The sequence below is a fragment of the Furipterus horrens genome, unplaced genomic scaffold, assembly GCF_987537825.1.
Source record: "Furipterus horrens unplaced genomic scaffold, mFurHor1.1.pri manual_scaffold_17, whole genome shotgun sequence".
Classification (NCBI taxonomy): Eukaryota; Metazoa; Chordata; class Mammalia; order Chiroptera; family Furipteridae; genus Furipterus; species Furipterus horrens.
The window spans coordinates 94,226,014-94,245,997 of record NW_028327187.1 but is presented as its reverse complement, the minus strand read 5'-3'; the positions used below and the strand labels follow the sequence as shown (position 1 = coordinate 94,245,997).

Genomic DNA, 19,984 nt, shown 5'->3' with positions numbered 1-19,984 from the left:
ACCCATATAATCTAATCACCCCTCCCCAACATCTCTTTCTTCAGATACTGTCACATTGGGAATTAGGTTTCAACATATGAATTTGGAGGCAACACAAACATTCAGCCTATAGCATGTTGACCCTCATTAGTTTTTATATATTTTATAACCTTACACTACTTTTTAAATTAATTTTTCTTAAAACTCTTTAATAGACTTTTACTTATAAAAATCATATATACATTTATCCATGTAATTATCATTTCCATTATTCTTCACTCCTTTGTGTAGATCAATATTTCCATCTAGTATCATTTTCATTTAGAGAGAAGTAAAATGTACTGCATTGTACTACATGTTTATTGGTGATGAATTTGTTCCACTCTTATATGTCTAAATATTTTCTTATTTTGCCTTGTTTTTTTAAAACATTTTATTTATCTTTAGAGAGAGGAAAAGGGAGGGAGAAAGAGAGGGGGAGAAACATTGATGTGTGAGAGAAATATCAATTGGTTCCCTCTCATATGTGCCCCAACCAGGGACCAAACCCTTAACCCAGGTATATGCCCTGACTGGGAATCGAACTAGTGACTTTTGCTTTGTGGGTTGATGCCCAGCTAACTAGCCATACTCGTCAAGGCATTGCTTTGGTTTTTTAAAGATTTTTTAAATGATGTTTTCTCTGTGTATGAAAGTCTGAAATGGTAGGTTGTTTTTTTCTTGCAATAATTTATAAAAGATAGCTCCATCGTTTTCCCACTTGCTTTGTTTTGGATGAGAAGTCAGCTCTCACCTTGATTTTTGTGTGTTTGCTCCTAATATGTCATTTTTCCTCTGGCTATTTTCTTTATCATTATTGATCAAATTGATTATAATGTGCCATGGTGTCATTTAAAATATTTTCTTGAGTTTGAGGTTTCTTGAACATCTTGAATTTGTGTGTTTGTAGTTTCCATCAAATTTTCATGTGTGTGGTGGTGGGGGGGGGAAGATATTTCCATAAATTTTTTCTGGTAACAATCCCTTTGGTTTCTGTTTCTATGAGTCTGTTCTTTTTTAGTTATTCTGTTATATTAGGTTCTACAAATAAGTGAAACCATATAGCATCTGTCCTTCTCTGTATGACTTATTTCACTTAGCATATTACCCTCTAGATATGTCCATGTTTTTGCAAATGGCAAGATTTGGTTCTTTTTTATTGCTGTGTTATATTTCATTATCTATATATTATACCACTCTTCTTTGTCCATTCATCAGTATATAGAAACATTTATATGAATATTCTCATCTTTAGCTTACTTAAGGAAGGCATACTAATGTTTGGTGGCTGTGCATAAAAATATTGGTGTAAAAGATTTAAACATTTATTTTTATCTTTTCAAAGGCAAATCTTATATCAGATAATCATATTCTACAAATCTGAAACGTGGAAAATCTAAATTTAAGAAAATACAAACTACAGTGTATCTGACATGAGAACTGCTTGGGTGAATTAAAACAAGGTTATAAGATGATGAAGAACTGTGATTAAGGGAAAAAGATGGGGTGAAACCAGTGAAAACTACTTTAATTGGAGACTCATGCCTATCCTCTGCAACATAGCAGATATTGTTATTCCTTAACTTAATCCTAACATATGGGATCCATCCACATGACCTAATCACCCCGCCAATGTCCATATCTTAAATACAGATATTGTTGTATCAGGCTCACCCTACTAGTGGGTAGATGATAAATGCCCATTTTGGGTAAATAACACCTACTGTGCATTAATGAGTTAGCATAGCAGGACTGACACCACTATCTTTAGAAAGGCCTCCTTCTGAGGTTGGATCTTGTGCCTTGTATCTGGGAACTTCAGTTTGGTGAGTGTTCCCACCTTCCCTAATTGGTAAGTGTCTCATTGTGCCTAGAGTGTGTAAACAATATTGTTAATGCTGAACACACGTTTTTCGGGTTTTTTTGTTTGTTTGTTTGTTTGCTTTTTTGTTTTTCTAAATGTACAAAGTCTTGGTAGTTGCTAAGCCAAGGGTGCCTACACACCTAGCACCGATGCAAACTTGAAACACAGAGTCTATAAAGAGCTTCATGGCCTCAGATTTATCTACATGGTAGTCCTGCTTGGATGGCTACTAGGCATATCAGATTTTATGTATATTTGAGAGTTACTAGGAGAGTAGATTTTAAATGTTCTCATCTTGAGAGAAAAACTTTTGTCGCTGTGTGAGGTAATTAATGTTAATTAAGCTTATTGTGGTAAACATTCTGTAGTGTAAACATATATCAAATTGTAATGTTGTGCACCTTGGACTAATACAATATTACGTGCCAATTATATCTCATTAAAACTGGAAAAAGCTTGTCTTAAAAAACTGGAACTGGTAGACTGATTAAAGCAGTTTGCCCTCTCCACTAGGGGTGAGCCTCATCTAATTAGCTGAAGGCTTGAACAGAACAAAAAGCCTGACCCTTCCTTAAGTAAGAAGAAACTCCTCCAGCTCCAAGTGCTTTCCATTTGTAACATTTTTTTCCTTCAAACTTAAACTGACACATCAACTCCTTCTGGTCCTCAAGCCTATTGGCCTTTGAATTGAAGCTACATGACCAGCACTCCTGAGTCCCCAGTTTGCTGACAGATCTTAGGATTTGTCAGCTTCCATATGTGCATGAGCCAATTTCTTATAATAAATCTCTTCATATCTATATCTACAGCTATAGCTCTTCTTCTGGAGAACCTGAATTAATACAAGTACTGACAACAAACATTTCATTTTATGGTCCTATACTCATGTTTTTTTAAAAAAAATGTTCTGTTCTGGAGTCTTTTCATTGTGTGTTTGTATTTAATTTTATATTTATCACTAAAGAAAAATTGGATAGAACGCTTTTGTTAATACATATGTACATTTTCTTTAGGGAAATTTGAAATCCTACCCCATGCTTGTTTGTTGATTTTTACCTTACAAAAGTTTGTTTTAAGCCTTAGGTTTCTTTTAGTTATAATATATGTTTATTTAATCATTACCTATTTTCCTAGGAGGTAATAATGAAGGATGAAATATCTCAGAAACACTGTCTCATCCTTAGGACACATATAAGCATTCAACAGTATTATTATTTTAAGTATTTTCAGAGTAAAACTGTAGGAATAAATAAATTACTAATTAATTTTGGGACTATAATGAGAAAATGTTCTACAAAATCAAGACCTCTTCTATTCAAATAGATTCTGACAGTAAAGTCTACAATGAAATCTTTCAAGGAAATTCTGCAAGTGTTTAATTATGCTGAGACTAAACACTGGTGCTAAGCAAATATAGAACAGAATTGTATCTCATTGAAAAATTGATCATGTAGTTGTTTTCTATCTCTACTGTGTTTCTATCATAAAAAAAACTTAACAGACATTGTTATTCTATTTCTTTACAGAATCAACAATCAAATGCCTCTAAAGCTGATTAGAGTTTACATTGTAATATCTGATCCTTTGTTTTCTTCATAAACTCTGATGATAAAATACCATAAGCTTCCAAAGAGAAGTAAACACCTCAAAAAAGGTACAGTAATCAAATCCATGGGAATAAACTTTAATTAAAAGAAGTAGGCATTTTATTCATAATTATCAATGCATCTGAGAGCACATGTAATATTCTATCCCTCTATCCTGTACCTTGAAAACATAGACCACATTTGATTCTTCCATGTATCTCCAGAATCATAGTGTCCAAACATATTTGGAGTATATGTATGGTGCTTGAATTAGTCATGAATAAATAAGTCATAAATACCTAGGTTGGTCTTACGTCTTCCACTATAATATCCTTGAAATGTAAGAATATATTTTCTCTTTTTAATTCCCACATGTGTACTATCTTGTATGTATTTACTTGGACAATAAGGGGAGAAAGATGGCAATGTAATGTTATGTTTTTGTTTTGATCTGCTTGTCCACCAGAATAAGAATCCCATGGGAATAGACGTAGTCTCTCTTTATTACTAATATGTGCTTAAACCCTAAACTAGTGCCTGGCCAGTATTAGATATTCAATAAATAATTTTTGAATGAATGAATGAATGAGTGAAAGGCGACTTGAGATCAGTGGCATGCTCAACCACTCTGGCTCGTTCCTTACAACATAACTGAAAGCTTTAAAACAAGGCTTGCTGAGTGTCAATGAAAGTACAAATGAGGCTGGAGGCGATGAATGCAGCCACGTGGTTAGGAGCTTTCGCTAAGAAGGCACCTAAACCTTGCGTTTCCTCCCAGAGGAAACTGAAGCCTGTACTTACCGAAGAGGAAAGAAACTGCAAGCCAGTTAACACGCGTGAACGCCTCCAGGATGCCCGTGATGGGATCACCGAAACTGTCCACACTGGGGTGCAGACGGGCAGAAGGAATGTGTTTCTAGGGCTGTGCTGAAAGATTAAGAGTACAGAGGATAGAGGGAGCGAAGAACAAGTTCAAAAAGAGTAAAAGACAGAGAGGAGCGAGGAGTCCCTGAGACTTTGGAGGCCATGCTCTGCCTTCAGGGAAGTGGCAACTTCATCATGAATAGAAGGAGAAAATGGAGCGCACAGGAGTAATACCGTCTGGGAACTGAGTGAGGCTATGGGAACTGTCCTTCTGGGGATGCGAAGTCATTCAAGCAAAGCTCTGTGATAGTAAATGTAACCACTGATACCACAAAAGGGCCAAGTTTAATGAAGCAATCACATTAGGACAATATCCAAATAAGTTCCTCAAAGAAATTGTGCATGCCATGAACTCAAAACAGTTGCACTTATATTCCTGACTAACATTTTTAAATATCGTATGCGCCAGATGCCCAGCGCGGAGAAGCCCTGTCAGTCAGGCTGGGATGGAACGTGGAAAGTGCCAATGCTGCCGGCCTCCTTGGGGCCCCCTCACGACCCGCAACCCTGGAAAATGTCAATTCCGCCGGCCCCCTTGGACGCCCCTGGGACCCCTTCATGCCCCCCCACCCTGGAAAATGTCGATGCCACTGGCCCCCTTGGGCCTCCCCCATGCCCTCCCCCGAAAATGTCAATGCCGCTGGCCCGCTTGGGCCCCCTTGAGCCCCCGCCGCTGGCCCTGTACCGGATGCTCCCGCCCCCTTCCACCAATGCACTTCCGGCCCCACCCCAGAGCCAACCGTCAAAGCCTGCGGCCTAACACTCCAGCAGGCCTGCCTCAGCTGCCCTGAACGCCTCCTGCCGGGACACCCCAAGGCCTCGCAGTCTCCACCTTCGGCCCCGCTGCTGCCGCCTCGGCTTCCGTGCCGCCTTGGCCTTGGAGCCCCGCACCTGCAGACATGGAGATCCAACCCGCGCCCTTGTACGTGCGCCAGAACTACCACCCGCTGTGTGAGGCATCCGTCAACGAGCACATCGGCCTGCGGCTCTACGTCTCCAACGTGTACTTGTCCATGGCCTTCCACTTCGACGGCAGAGGCGTGGCCCTGAAGCAGTTCAGCCAGTTCTTCCGTCGGAGGTCAAGCAAGGAGAGGGAGCACGCGGAGCAGCTGATGGAGCTTCAGAACCTGCGCGGGGGGCCGTACCAGACTACAGGACACCGGCAATCCGCAGTTTAAGGGATGGGACAGCGGTCTGAGGGCCCTGGAGTGCGCCTTGACCCTGGCGATGAAAGTGAACCAGAGCCTGCTGGATCTGCACCGCCTGGCCACCGGGAAGAAGGACGCCCACCTGTGCCACTTCCTGGAGCGCCACTTCCTGCACCAACAGGTGGTGTTCATCAAAGAGTTGGGGGACCACGTCGCCATCCTGCGCAAGAAGGAAGCCCCGGAATCTGGCCTGGCCGAGTACCTCTTCGACAAGCTCACCCTGGGTGCCAGCAAGAACTGAACCAGGACTGCCTCCCCGACAGCCGCGGGGGGACTTCCCCTGGTCACCGAGCCCAGCGTGCCTGTTGCCACAGGGCCCTTGCAAAATGTTCTCTTCATTTTTACGTTTGAGTTTTACCGCTTCTTCCAACAAAGTTATTGATTCCTAACGAATAACGGTCTTTGGATGGTTTGTGAGTTCAAAATCCTCACCTTTTAAGTTTAAAACAGGTATGCAGGAGTCCCTTCACTCACCCAACCCCAATCATGTGCATTTTGGGATCTCCAAGGATGGAGGGAGGGGCTATTCCCTGGGACCCTGGATGGAGGGAGGGGGTTTCCCCTGGACCCTGGATGTAGGGAGGGGGTATTCCCTGGGACCCTGGATGGAGGGAGGGGCTGTTCCCTGGGACCCTGGATGGAGGGAGGGGGTTTCCCCTGGACCCTGGATGGAGGGAGGGGTATTCCCTGGGACCCTGGATAGAGGGAGGGGGTATAGCCCTGGACCCTGGATGGAGGGAGGGGCTGTTCCCTGGGACCCTGGATGGAGGGAGGGGGTTTCCCCTGGACCCTGGATGGAGGGAGGGGTTTCCCCTGGACCCTGGATGGAGGGAGTGAGTGTTCCCTGGACCCTGGATGGTGGAAGGGGGCATTTTGTGGACTCTGGATGGTGGGAGGAGGTATCCATGAGATCCTGGATGGCTTGAGAGTGTATCCTGTGGCACGCTGGAAAATGCAGTATTAATCAGCCCCTCGTAAACTGTATGGTTATGGGGGTGGGGTGAGGTGGATGGTGTGGGGCTGGTGAATGTTGATGCATGTCCATGCTAAAGGTGTAAAGCCTGGCCTTAAAATTATAGGTGTGCTTGACCCTAGAGAAAGAGTGAAGAGAATGGGATTGGGCATGAATAAAAATAAAGGGTTTCTTACATTTAACAATATCTGGATAGCAATATGGAGAGCCCAGAAGCCACCCTGGCATAGTACCTCTGACAAATTCATCCTGAGCAACAGTAATGATAGCTGAACCTTAGGTTGGCTTTCCCATAGACATGGGAGTGACTGCCCATGGTCACCATGCTGGCCATGCATAGTGTCCTTACAAAACATCGAAATACAGTTTTTTTTTTTTGCTTCAGTTGTACTCTTTCTTCCATTAAGGTAACATGGTACCCCAGACCCCAAAATATCTCCATAGGACTGAAAAATATCAGGTCAAGGCTGAAGGTCCAATTTCTGATAATGAATATTAAGTTGAAAAAATTCCCCTGCATGTTATCAGTGACTCACTGCTTTGAACAATGTAGAGAGTGGGGAGAGCTGAAGCTGGGAGACCAGTTGAGAGCTCTTGTAGCTGGCCCAGGTGAAAGACAATGGGGGTTCAACTATTGTGGTGACTGAGAAAATGAAGCGATGTGGACAAATTCTGGATGGATCGGATGAGTTGACAAGCTTTGCTTATGGACCAGAGGTGAAGAGTGAGAAATGAGGAAATTAATATAGGTTCGGGTGCTTAGAATTGAATACCTGGATTGATAGTAGTGTTATTAATTAATTTGGGAACATTTGGCAAGGGGCATACATGGGGTAGAAGGGCGGGAAAGCCATATTACATATAATCTGAGATGTCTATTGGACATCCAAGTGGAACTGTCATGTAGATAAATCAGAGGCCCTTAAGCTCTTTATAGACTCAATGTTTCAAGTTTGCATCGAGGCTGGGTGTGTAGGCACCCTTGGCTTAGCAACTAGCAAGACTTTGTACATATAGAGAAAGAAAAAAAATGTGTATTCAGCATTAACTATATTGTTTACACACTTTAGGCACAATGAGACACCAATTAGGGAAGGTGGGAACACTCACCAAACCAAAGTTCACACATACAAGGCCCAAGGCTCAACCTCACAAGGAGGCCTTTCTAAAGACAATGCTGTCAGTCCTGCTATGTTAACTCATTCATGCACAGTAGGTGTTATTTACCCAAAATGAGCATTTATCATCTACCCACTAGTAGGATGAGCCTGATACAATAATATCTGTATTTAAGATATGTAACTAGCATAAGAAAATATTATGAACAATGACATGCCAACAAATTGGACAATCTGGAAGAAATGGATAAATACCTAGAAACATAATCTTCCAAAACTGAATCCAGAAGAAACTGAAAAACTGAATAGGATGGCTTACAACTAACTAAAGCAAAGCAGTCACTTAAACAAACAACCAAAATACTCCCAATAAGCAAAATTCCTGGACCAGAAGGTGTCACAGGTGAATTGTACCAAACATTGCAAGAACTAACACCTCTCCTTCTCATACTACTCAAAAAAATTCAAGAGGAGGGAACGCTGCCAAGCTCATTTTATGAAGCTATTTATAATAAATATTTTCTTGAGTGAAGGAACATTGGTGACTACATGTATACAACATGGTCATGTGGATTTGTTTCAGTAACATTTTAATTTAGAATATTTGTATCTAAGTTCACACATTAGATTAACCTATAGTTCAATTTCAACTAAATTGTTGCATTTATTTGCCATAAAGTTGTTCCTTAATAAAGAGAATATTTTTGATGATAAACGTGTTTATTTTATCCCACACCAACCAATTCTGCAGCTTTCCAGACACCAACTGGGAATCCTAAATTTCAATTATGACACTAACTACCTGGAGTTAGTATAGATCCCACAGGTTAAGTACTCAGTCCCATAAGATTGCCTCCCATCGTCCACTTCAGGCACTGCTTGCTAGTCTCAGTTCTCAACTGTGGTTCTGACCAACAGGCTATGAATTGGAAGTTCGTGTGACCTCCTCCTCAAGTTTGGTAGTTTTCTGGAATGGCTCACAGAACTCAGGAAAATAGTTTACTTACTAGATGACCAGTTTATTATGACAGGATACAACGTAGGATCAGCCAGATGGAAGAGGTGTGTGGGGCCAGGTATGGGGAGAGGGAGCATGGAGCTTCCATGACCACTCTTACTGCATCACCCTCACAGCACCTCCACGTGTTCACCAGCTGTAGTGCACAGCACTACTGGAAGGGATTTGAAAATGAAAGCACAGGCACTCTGGATAGTGACAAGGAAAAAATACTTAATTAGAGGAAAAGTATAAATCAATAGTAAGACACAGGGAAAGGCAGAGGAGAGTTTAAGGGGGAATACATCACCAATGGAGCAATCAGCATCCAAAGTCACAGAGTGAAATGGCTGGTAGAGGGAGAAGGGAATACATCACCAACCAGCTAATGGCATGCAAAGTCACAGAGCAACATGCCGGGAAACCCTGGAGCAGCAGTCCTCCGGAGCCTCGGTGGGAACACTAGGGGTCCCGGACAGTGAGTTGACTCCACGAGAGAGGCTCAGAGGACCGCTCCCCATTCCCTACCTTGTATAGATTTTAATAACAATAATTATATGAAGATAAATACACTCTACATGACAAGAAAAACCTGGTGGGTTTTGGTTCCTGTGAACTGGCTAGATTCCAAGAGTACACAGATCAACCCCACCCTACTTTTTAGTGTTCAAGGTTGGTACAATACTGTTTTGGGGGATGCTTATATAATAGCTCTTGGGGTTCTTCCCTTCTGGGGTCATGTCCAAAACCATGTTCCCAGTTCACTTTTAGGCCTTAGTTGTACAGCAACCAAGATGCTTTCCAAATCCCTTCCACTGGGGTTTTAATGAAGGCCTCATTACAATAGGCATGATAAATTAAACTACTGGCTATTAGAGATTGAGTCAACCTCAAGCCCCACTCCCCTCTTGAGGTCATGATGAAGGACTGAAAGCTCCAACCCTCTAATAGCACAGCTCGTTCCCCTGGCAACCAGCCCTCCATCCTTAGGTGGTTCCCAAAATTTACCTCCTTATTATAAACTCACATATGGCTGAAAGGAGTTTGTTTTAAGTAACAAGAGAATGTCCTTTCACCTTTATCACGCCAAGTTCTTTCAAAAGCTGGAGATAAAAGTCATGTATTACATCAAAATATGCCTCTAACACTCTTATCACTTAGAAAATTAGAAGAGTTTGGCTTTCGGCCAAGATGGAGGTGTAGACAGACATGCTGTGTCTCCCTCCACAACTAAGAAGGAATACAACTACCTCAAAACTAGAAACAACCAGAAGTTCCAGAAAATCAAAGTACATGGAAATCCAGCAAACAAAGATATAAAGAAGAAATAATCATCCAGACAGGTAGAAGGGGCAGAGCCAGGGCAGAGAGACACGGTGTGGTGGTGGCAGCAGTGGCAACAGCAGCAGGCTGGCAGAAAGTGAAATTACACATTTTAAAAAGTCAGAAGGACACCTGGGGAGCATTCCCAGCTCCTCACCAGACCACACAGCTCACTGTCCCAGCACCAGGGAAAATCAAGCCTCATTGCGTCTGACTATGCAAACCAGTGGGGGTTGGGGTGGGGGCAGAAACGGCAGGTCTCTCCGAAGTCTGCTTGTCTAAAGGGCCCCCACAGTCCTAGAACATCCACAGACCCACCCACTCTGGGGACGACAGCCAGGGCAGCAGCTAGAGGGGCGCCCGTACGGTGCGGAAGTGCCTGGAAAAGGGGTGAGTGCTAGGCAAGCGGCATTGTTCCTTCTCAGACCCCACCCCCACATACAGCGCCACAACTTAGTGAAAGAGGTCACCCATTGCTGATGAATACCTAAGGCTCTGCCCCTTACAACATAGTAGGAGCGACAGCTCTGCCTGGGATACAGAAGCAAACAAACCCAGGAGACTTCCGGCCAAGATGGAGGCCTAGAGTGATAGGCTCCATCTCACTCCAAAACTAACAAGGAATAATACAACTACCGCAAAACCAGAAGTAACCAGAAGTTCCAGAAAATAAATGGAAGTCCAACATATGAAGTTATAAAGAAGTGGTGCTCATGTGGACAGGTAGGAGGGGCGAAGCCAGGAGGAGAGGACAAGCTGTGCTGTCCCCAGCAGCAGCAGCAGCAGCAGCAGCAGCAGCAGCAACAGTGGCAGGACAGCAGTAAGCACAGACACTCGTGTTTAAGGGGAGGCGAGAATCACCTGGGGAGCACCCCTGGCTGCAGACCAGACCCGTCAGCTTGCGATTCCAAGGCCAGGTAAGGCAGACCTCCATTGCCTTGGACTGTGGGGCCTAGATAGGGTGGGGACAGAGGAGGAGGCTCCTGGTCTCTCATGGGAGAGTGAACAGTAGGAATCTACCTTGGACCCCCACCCCCGCAGAAAATGCCACAGCATGGTGAGACAGGTTGCCCAGTTGTGACGAGTGCATGGGGATCCACCCCCTATAGCATAGGAGGTCTGACAGCCCTAACCAGGAAGCAAAGGTAAACACAAAACGGTCAGGATGGCACAGATCATGATAGAGATCCTGCTGACATAGCTGACCAGACAGCAAATATCTAATCTAACGAAGCAGCAGATAGGAAATCTTCCTGAGGCACAGTTCGGAGCTTTGGTTATAAAAATGCTTACACACCTAATAGCAGATCTTAACCAACACGGGGAAGGAATGAAGGCTAGTCGTTCTGAAATGAACAAAAATACATACAAAACTAGTGGTGAGGGCAAGAAAACCAGGGATCAAATCAACAAATCGGAACACAGGGAAAGAACAAACAGTGAACCAGTGCATAAAGAGGAAATGAGAAGTGAGGAAAATGAGGAGAGGCTCAGAAACTTATCAGACAGCTATAAGTGGGCCAACATCCAAATCACAGGGCTGCCAGAAGGTAAAGAAGAAGAACTAGAAATTGAAAAATTATGTGAAAAGATAATGAAGAAGAGCTTCCTTAACTTGGGGAAGGAAATAGACTTACAGGTCCAGGAAGCATAGAGTTCCAAAATAACTGGACCCAGGGAGAACCACGCCAAGACATATTATAATCAAAATGTCAAAAAGTACAAATAAAGAGAGAAGATAATTACATACAAAGGGGTCCCAATAAGACTCAGCTGATTTCTCAAAAGAAACTCTGCAGGCAAGAAGGGACTGGCAAGAAATATTCAAAGTAATGAAATGCAAAAACCTACAACCACAATTACTCTATCCAGCGAAGCTATCATTCAGAATAGAAGAGCAGAGAAAGTGCTTCCAGGACAAAGTAAAACTGAAGGAGTTCATTAGATCCAAACTACTGTTATATGAAATGTTAAAGGGACTTGTTTAGGAGAAAGAGGATCAAAACTATGAACATTAAAATGAAAACTGTATCACAACAACCAACAACAGATGCTAGGGAACCGAAACAAAGGCAAACTAAGTAGGCAACGAGAGTGGGAAAAGAATTATAGGTATGGGGAACATTTTGGGGGAAAGTCAGTGGGGAAGGCGGGAAAGGGAGGGAGATGGTACAGGAATTAAGAAGCATAGTAGGAGGGAATGGAGTAGGCAGGAAGATGTTGAGAAGAACTATATGCACAACCAATGGGCATGGACTAAGGGGGGGTGCAACTGGAGGGAGGGGTGTTACTGGGTGGAGGGGAACAAAGGGAAAGAAATTGGACAACTGTAACAGCATAATTAATAAAGCATATTAAAAAAATTAGAAGAGTTTTAGGACTCCTGGACCGGAGCTGGGGACGAAAACCAAAACATACACTTCCTATAATACAATATTACAATTGTATTTCCTCATTATCCCTTGAATTGGTGTATGATCCATAATGATGTCTTTTCTCTCATTCTTGAAAGTGGTAGTTTGTGGGTTTTCTCCTTTTCCTTACTCCTCCTTCTCCTTTTCTCACTTTCTCTGACTGTGGCTCTTTCTTGCTCTCTGGTTAGCCTGCTACAGTTATCTTTTTAATTCTTTAATGTCCTCAAAGAAACTGCTTTGATTTCATTGAGTTCGTATAGGTTTTGTTTTTTTTATGTTTTCGTGATCATGGTATCTCCCCTGCCAGGTAAGTATTTTTTTTATGTTTTCTATTTCACTGTTTCCTGCTCATATCTTTATAATTTCCCTCTTTCTGCTTGACTTGGGTTTATTTTAGTCTTTTCCTACTTTTTAAGGTAAAAAGTTAGATAACAGATTTGAGACCTTTCTTCTTTTCCAATATAGGAATTCAGTGATATAAATTAACATGCAAGTACTGCTTTCACCTACAAATGTTGATAGACTGAGTTTCTGTTTACATTCAATTCCATATAATTTTTTTGCAACACTTGGGTGGTTTGAAATGTAATATTAGCTTCCAAATATTTGAGCGTTTTTCAGATATTTTTATGTAATGATCTCTAATCCAATTTCATTGTAATCAGAGAACACTTCTTTCATGATATGAATAATGTTGTATTTACTGAAGCTTGTATGGCAGCCTAGAATATGGTCTACCTTGGTAAAAGTTCTGTGTGCACTTGAAAAAAATGTGCTACTAAAGGATATGTTTGTAGTTTCTTCACTCTGACTCTATGATTTTTCTTAACACGAGTATGATTTCTTCTTTTTAATTATTTTCCTTCTCCTGGTTGTAACAAATAATACCCAGCTGTGGCCTGCAGAGAGAATTCTGTGGTTTCTGAAATCTGTGAATGTATTGGCTATTCAGAAAGTAGGTATTTCCATTTTTAAATACTTAAAAAGAGATAATTGAATCATGTTGGTAAACTAAATGTGGGGAATCGCTTCTTGTGGTTTTGGGAATTGTAGCCAAAGCCATGAGCCAGGCCTGCCTCTGCCCGCGGGAGGCCTCTGAGTCTCAACAGAACACTGGAAGCAGAGGCAGACAGGACCAAAGGCTGCTCAGAGGGTTTCCATGGAAATTGGATTTAAAGAATGCTTATTATGCTTTGGAGCTTGCTCTGCTCTTCTTATCTCTTAGTTAACTATAAACAATCTCTAGCAAGGAATATATGAAACCTTGCACCTAATGCCAATGTGGCATCAAGATGTTTAATAGACCCTAACCCAGACTGGTCACTGTGCCCTCTATATTGATATCTATAATCTGTAACTGTCAACTGTAATCCAGGCACCTAAAAGCTATTGATTATATATGAATTTTGACCTTGTATCTCCCATGCATACCCTTCTTAATAAAAAGCATGAGGGGCCCTGGCTGCTGTGGCTCAGTAGATTGAGCGTCAGCCTGCAAGCCAAGTGTCGCTGGTTCAATTCCCAGTCAGGGCACATGACTAGGTTGCATGTCAGGTCCCCAGTTGGGGGCACGAGTGAGAGGGAACCACACATTGATGTTTCTCTCCCTCTCTTTCTCCTCTCCCCTCTCTCTAAAAACAGATAAATAAAATAAAATAAAATTAAATTAAAAAAAAATAAAAAGCATGAGGGACTGAGGTCTTGCACTTTCTCCACTAGAGGGAACAGCCACCTCCTTTCCCCCCAGACAAAATACAGTGTCCTGGATAAGTTTATTCTGCTGTGGTCATGAAACCTCCACTGGACATAGTAACTTCCAACCGAGCAGGGTCACTGGAGGCAGCTCAGCTTCAACTAAACACAAACATTATCTGCACACACGAGAAAGAATGAGGGAGTCTTGAAAGACAAGAAAGGTAGAGGCTACCAGATTGGTTAATTCTGAGAATTTGAAACATCTGCAATACGAAACCTTCTTGAATTCAGAGAAACTCTAAGGACAGAGTAAATGAAAGTGCAGCACGGCAGGGGGTCCTTTGTCAACTGGGAGATTAAACGCTACTCTGTGAACAACAGATCTGTTTTACCCTGCCCAGCTCTAACCCTCCCTCACCCCTACTTACATAGGGAAGTAAGCACCTGTGGCATTTGACCCCTTTAATCTCCCCAAACTACACTCCAAAGACAGCGAATGAGCTTAAGACAGTTGCAGACCTGCAGAGAAGAGAAACAATAGGACACATATACCTAGAAGTAAAACATACTAGTCTTCCAATGTCAGAAATATCACCTCCATTTTAGCAACAAGGAGTGTCTCTATCCTACCTGTAAGCCATGCCGTGTATCCTCAAAGCAGAAAGCCAGTGAGTAACTGGCACACTCCATCCTCCCATTTCCAGCAGAAGCCTAGTAGTGAAACGGACATCACAACGCTAGATCAGATCCACGCGAATTACCTAGGTTGATCAAATAAGTCCTTTATCCCTACCTAGAAATGAACAAAGGTTTGCCAAATGCATGAGAAAGGTGAGTGAAAAAGAGACAATGAATGCACAGAACCATTTCCGGGCATGGGGAACCCAGATATAATACATGAAACAGAAGAGAATTTTACTAAAAATTCAAATTCATATTCCCAATTTTAATGGAAGAAAATGAATTTATAAAATAAAAAGCATATCTCTACTATAGAAGGAAACTATTAGAGGAAAGGGACAGATAAAGTTCTTGCAAAATAGAGATATGATCGCAAAATTTAAAACCTGAAATACCGGGTGCTGACGGAAGATTCTCCCCGGCTGACCGGGCCGCAATGGATGCTGGGACATACCGATGCCGCATGGCCCACTGGGGCCCCCGTAAAATCCCGCCCACCTCACGGAGCCCTCTTCCGCCCTCTCCCCAAAACTCGCGAGACATGATCACTTCCATCTTCCGGTCCCATCTTCCATCTTCTGATTCCGTCTTGGAGGCGAACGCCAGCCGCCTGCGGACGAACACTCGAAAACAGAACGCTCCTCTGCGGTGCCGCTGACTCACCCCAGAGACGCTCCAAGGCTCACCCCGCAACTCCAGCTCCTGCTCGCGTGCTGCCTTGGCTTTGGTGACCCCACCGTGTACCCGCGCTACGAGTCATGGCGACCCCGTCATCTAACGTGCACCAGCACTATCATCCCGAGTGTGAAGCCGCCGTCAACAACCAGATCAACCTGGAGCTGCACGCCTCCTACGTCTACATGTCCATGGCCTTCTACTTCGACCGCGAAGACGTGGCCTTGAAGCACTTCAGCCTGTTCTTCCTTCATCAATCGAACACGGAGAGGGAACATGCGGAGAAGCTGTTGTGGCTGCAGAACCAGCGTGGTGGCAACACCCACCTCTACAACATTGGGAGTCCTCAGCAAGATGACTGGGAGAGCGGCCTGAGGGCCATGGAGTGCGCCTTGTGCCTGGCGAAGAGAGTGAACCAGGGCCTGCTGGATCTGCACCGCCTGGCCACCGAGAAGAACGATGTCCACGTGTGTAACTTCCTGAAAGAAAACTACCTGCGTGGAGAAATGATGTTCATCAAAGAGTTGGGGGACCATATCACCAACCTGCGCAAGATGGGAGCCCCAGACGTTAGCCTGGCAGAGCAACTCTTTGACAAGCTCACCCTGGGCGAGAGTAAGAACTGAGCCGGGACTGCCTTCCTGATAGCGACGGGGTGGGGGGAAGGGTAGCTTCCCCTGGTCACCGTGCCCAGCGTTGCCACAGGGCCCTTGCAAAACGTTCGCTTCAGTTTTCACGTTTGAGTTTTACTGTTTCTTCCAATAAAGCTACTGGTTGCAAAATAAAGTTCTTTCATGGGTTCGTGTGTGCAAAACCCCGGCATTTTGTTTTAAAACAGGTATCCAGGAGTCTCTCCACCCACCTGTGCCCCAAACACGCACAGCTTGGGATCTCCATGGATGCAGGGAGGGGGTATCCCTGGGACCCCAGATGGAGAGAGGGGTATTCCCTGGGACCCTGGATGGAGGGAGGGGGTATTCCTTGCACCTTGAATAGAGGGACGGTGTATGCCCTGGAACCCTGGATTAAGGAAGGGAGTTTTCACTGAATCCTGGATGGAGGGAAGGGTATTCCTTGGGACCCTGAATGGAAGGAGGGTGTATTCCGTGGACTCTGGATGGCGGAAGGAGGTATCCGTGAGACCCTGGATGATGGGTGAAGGTATTCTGTGGACCCTGGATGGAGGGAGGTGGTATTCCCTGGTCCCTGAATGGAGGGAGGAAGTATTCCCTGGACCCTGGATGAAGGAAGGGGTGTTCCCTGGACCCTGAATGGAGGGAGGAAGTATTCCCTGGACCCTGGATGGAGGGAGGATGTATTCCCTGGACCTTGGATGAAGGGAGGGGGTATTTTTGGCACTCTGGAAACTGCAGAATCAATCTTCCCCTTATAAACCATGTGGTATATGGGGGTGGGATTGAGTGGATGATGTGGGGCTTGGTGAATGTAGATGCACTTTGTTAAAGGTTTAAAGCCTGGCCTTAAAACTATAAGTGTGCTTGCTCCTAGAGAAAGAGTGAAGAGAATGGGATTGGGCAGGAATTAAAATAAAGGATTCTTACATTTAACAGTATCTGGATAGCAATATGGAAAGCCCAGAAGCTACCCTGGCATAGTACCTCTTTGACAAACTCACTGAGCAACAGCAATGATAGCTGAACCTTAGGTTGGCTTTCCCATAGACATGGGAGTGACTTAGCATGGTCACCATGCTGGCCATGCATAGTGCCCTTACAAAACATCGAAATACAGTTTTTTTTTTGCTTCGGTTGTACTCTTTCTTTCATTAAGGTAACATGGTACCTCAAACCCCAAATTATCTCCATAGGACTTAAAAATAGCAGGTCAAGTCTGAAAGTCAAATTTCTGATATTGAGTATTAAGTAGAATAAATCCCTCTAAGGTTAAGTCAGTGACTCTCTGCTTTAGAAAGTGTAGAGACTGGGGGCGGGGTGTTGAAGCTGGGAGACCAGTTAGAACATATTGTAGCTAGTCCAAGTGAGAGACAAGGGGTGTTGAACTGTGGTGGCAACTGAGGACATGAAGAGATGTAGGCAAATTTTGGATGCACTGGGTGAGCTGATGAGCTCAGTAAGCCAATAAGACTTATTTATGGACCAGAGGTGAGGAATGGGAAATAGGGTAAATAATCTAGGCCATAGTGTTTGGACTTGAACACCCAGCTAGAAGGTGTTGCTATTTATCAATCTGGGGACATTTGCCTGGGGCTCACAGTAGTTGGGGAAGGCATGCCACATTAAATATGAGATGCCTATTAGATGTCTAGTTGAAAATGTCATGCACATAACCAGAAAAATGAATGCAGAGTTCAAGTGGGATCTCAGAGTTGGAAATACACACATGGGAGACATCAGCTATAGATGCCTTTGAGGTCATGGGACTGGGTCAGCTCACCAGAAAGAAAGTGTAGAGAGAGTATGGCCCAGCCAGACCGAAACCCAGGACAGCTAACAATGAAGGATGGATGGAGATGTTAGAATAGCCAGGCGGTTTCTGCTCCGAAGTGGACCATGACCTTCCAAGCTGTGGCCACCTGTGTCTCCTCAGAGTCTATCTCAAAATCAGCCTGTTCCTAACCTCAGTGTGGCCTATGCTTTCTTCCTGCATGATGTGGAGAGGAGTTACCCTGTTATCTTGTCTTCGTGGTTATGGGGAGAAAGATATTATTTCCCAGTAAAAAGATTTCTCAAGGAAATGACAGACCTGCTTCTCTGTGTTTTTTTTTTTTTTCTTTGCCCTTTTAAAAACTCTTCCCCTCCCTCAGTCCTATCTCTATTTGACCAGATGAAATCTGTACCAATGTTGATCTTAAAGTTTTCTAGGTCTGGTAAAAAAAATACTCAAAACATTTTGTTTCTTCTGAGACATGTGTAGTTTGCAAAGATTAATAGACATTGTATCCTATATCCAAAGACACATGGGTCCCAAGACTCTTTAATGCTAGCAGATTGCTTTGAATAATTTAGTAAAGTATGAACAAGTTTAGCTAAACAGTAATTTCCTTCCACATTTCTCCATCACTGTAATTTAACACTTCCTTAAGAAATGAGGATTATGGTCTTTTGAGTTCAGTTTCCAGAAAAATTTTCCCTTTACTCTTCTTTGTCAAACTTGATATTTTTAATATATTTCTTTCTCAACCTACTTTGAGGACCTCCACTCTGAGTTTGTCTCAGATCTTTATATGTATACTTCAATATACATTTGTCCCCTAGATATGAGGAAGCACAGGGCAAGCATTGTGACTGTTTAAAACTGTCACTTAACTGAGGATCCTTCTTACTTCCCTGTTTTGGAAAGGAAGTTTGATATAGTTACTAATTAACCTCAGATTGCCTGAGTTTATATATCATCTTAGCCACTCATCTTGGGTGAACCTGAGTAAGTTATATAATTTCTCCGTTTCCTACAGAATGGAATACAACACAGCAGGAAGAAAGAAGGAACTCCTACCTTTTATGACAGCATGGTTGGAACTGGAGACTATTATGCTAAGTGAAATAAGCCAGTCAATGAAAGACAAATACCATATGATCTCACTTACTAGAGAAACTAATGAACAAAATAAACTAATGAGAAAAATAGAACAAGAGATGTGGAAACATGGAATAGACTGAAATCTGCTGGAGGGGAGGAGCAAGAGGGGTAATGGTGGAAAGAAGGGGAAGCAATCAGTTCAAGAACATGTATGAATGACCCACGGACATGGACAATGGTGTGGGGAATGACTGTGGGAGCAGAAGGTGGGACTTGATGGAGGAGAACAAGGGGGGGGGAATTGGGACAACTGTAATAGAATCAATAAAAATAAAAAAGTAATAATTTCTCAGTTCCTCACATTTACAATAAAAATAATAAAAGTGTCAACTCCATTGTGTTACTGTGAACATTAAATGAGTTAATGTATGCAAATCTCTTAAGACAGTGTTTGGCACAATGTAAATACTTTATGTGTTAGCCACGTTGTCTGCATCATCATCACCATTTTTACCATCACCCTCCAGTCAATTTTAAGTTCCTTTGTGTGTGTTTTTTTTTTTTTTTTTTTTTGGAGAAAAGATTGCATGTCTGTATGTTGCCTTTGGAAATCTCTTGCATTTTATTATTTTTTAAAATTTTTAAAAAGATTACATTTATTGGGTTTTAGTGAGAGGGGAACAGAGGGAGAAAGAGAGGAAGAGAAGCATTGCATTTGCCCTAACTGGCATCCAGCGACCTTTCACTTTGTAGGACAATGCCCTACAAATAATTCCACACTGGTCAGTGCTGAGTCTCTTGTATTTTAGCCAACCATGTCACCTTGCATAATGAGAAGGAAAAAAAATATCCTTTGTTGCTTCTTTGGTTGTCAACTGTAGCCATGACCTATGGAAGGGAGTTTTTATTCAATATTTATGCTGTCCCAAGCTCAGGCTGGGAAGTGAGTTTTACTTTGACAACTTTCTGAGGTAACCCTCCCATTTTTGTCTCAATCAGCTATCCTTTAA

At 43.0% G+C, this 19,984-nt stretch overlaps 2 pseudogenes; both read left to right on the top strand.

Moving 5' to 3' along the window:
* Window positions 1-5,291: 5,291 nt before the first annotated feature.
* Window positions 5,292-5,841, top strand: LOC149991619 (ferritin heavy chain pseudogene; annotated as a pseudogene).
* A 9,718-nt stretch (window positions 5,842-15,559) lies between these two features.
* On the top strand, window positions 15,560-16,102 carry LOC149991618 (ferritin heavy chain pseudogene; annotated as a pseudogene).
* Window positions 16,103-19,984: the final 3,882 nt, after the last annotated feature.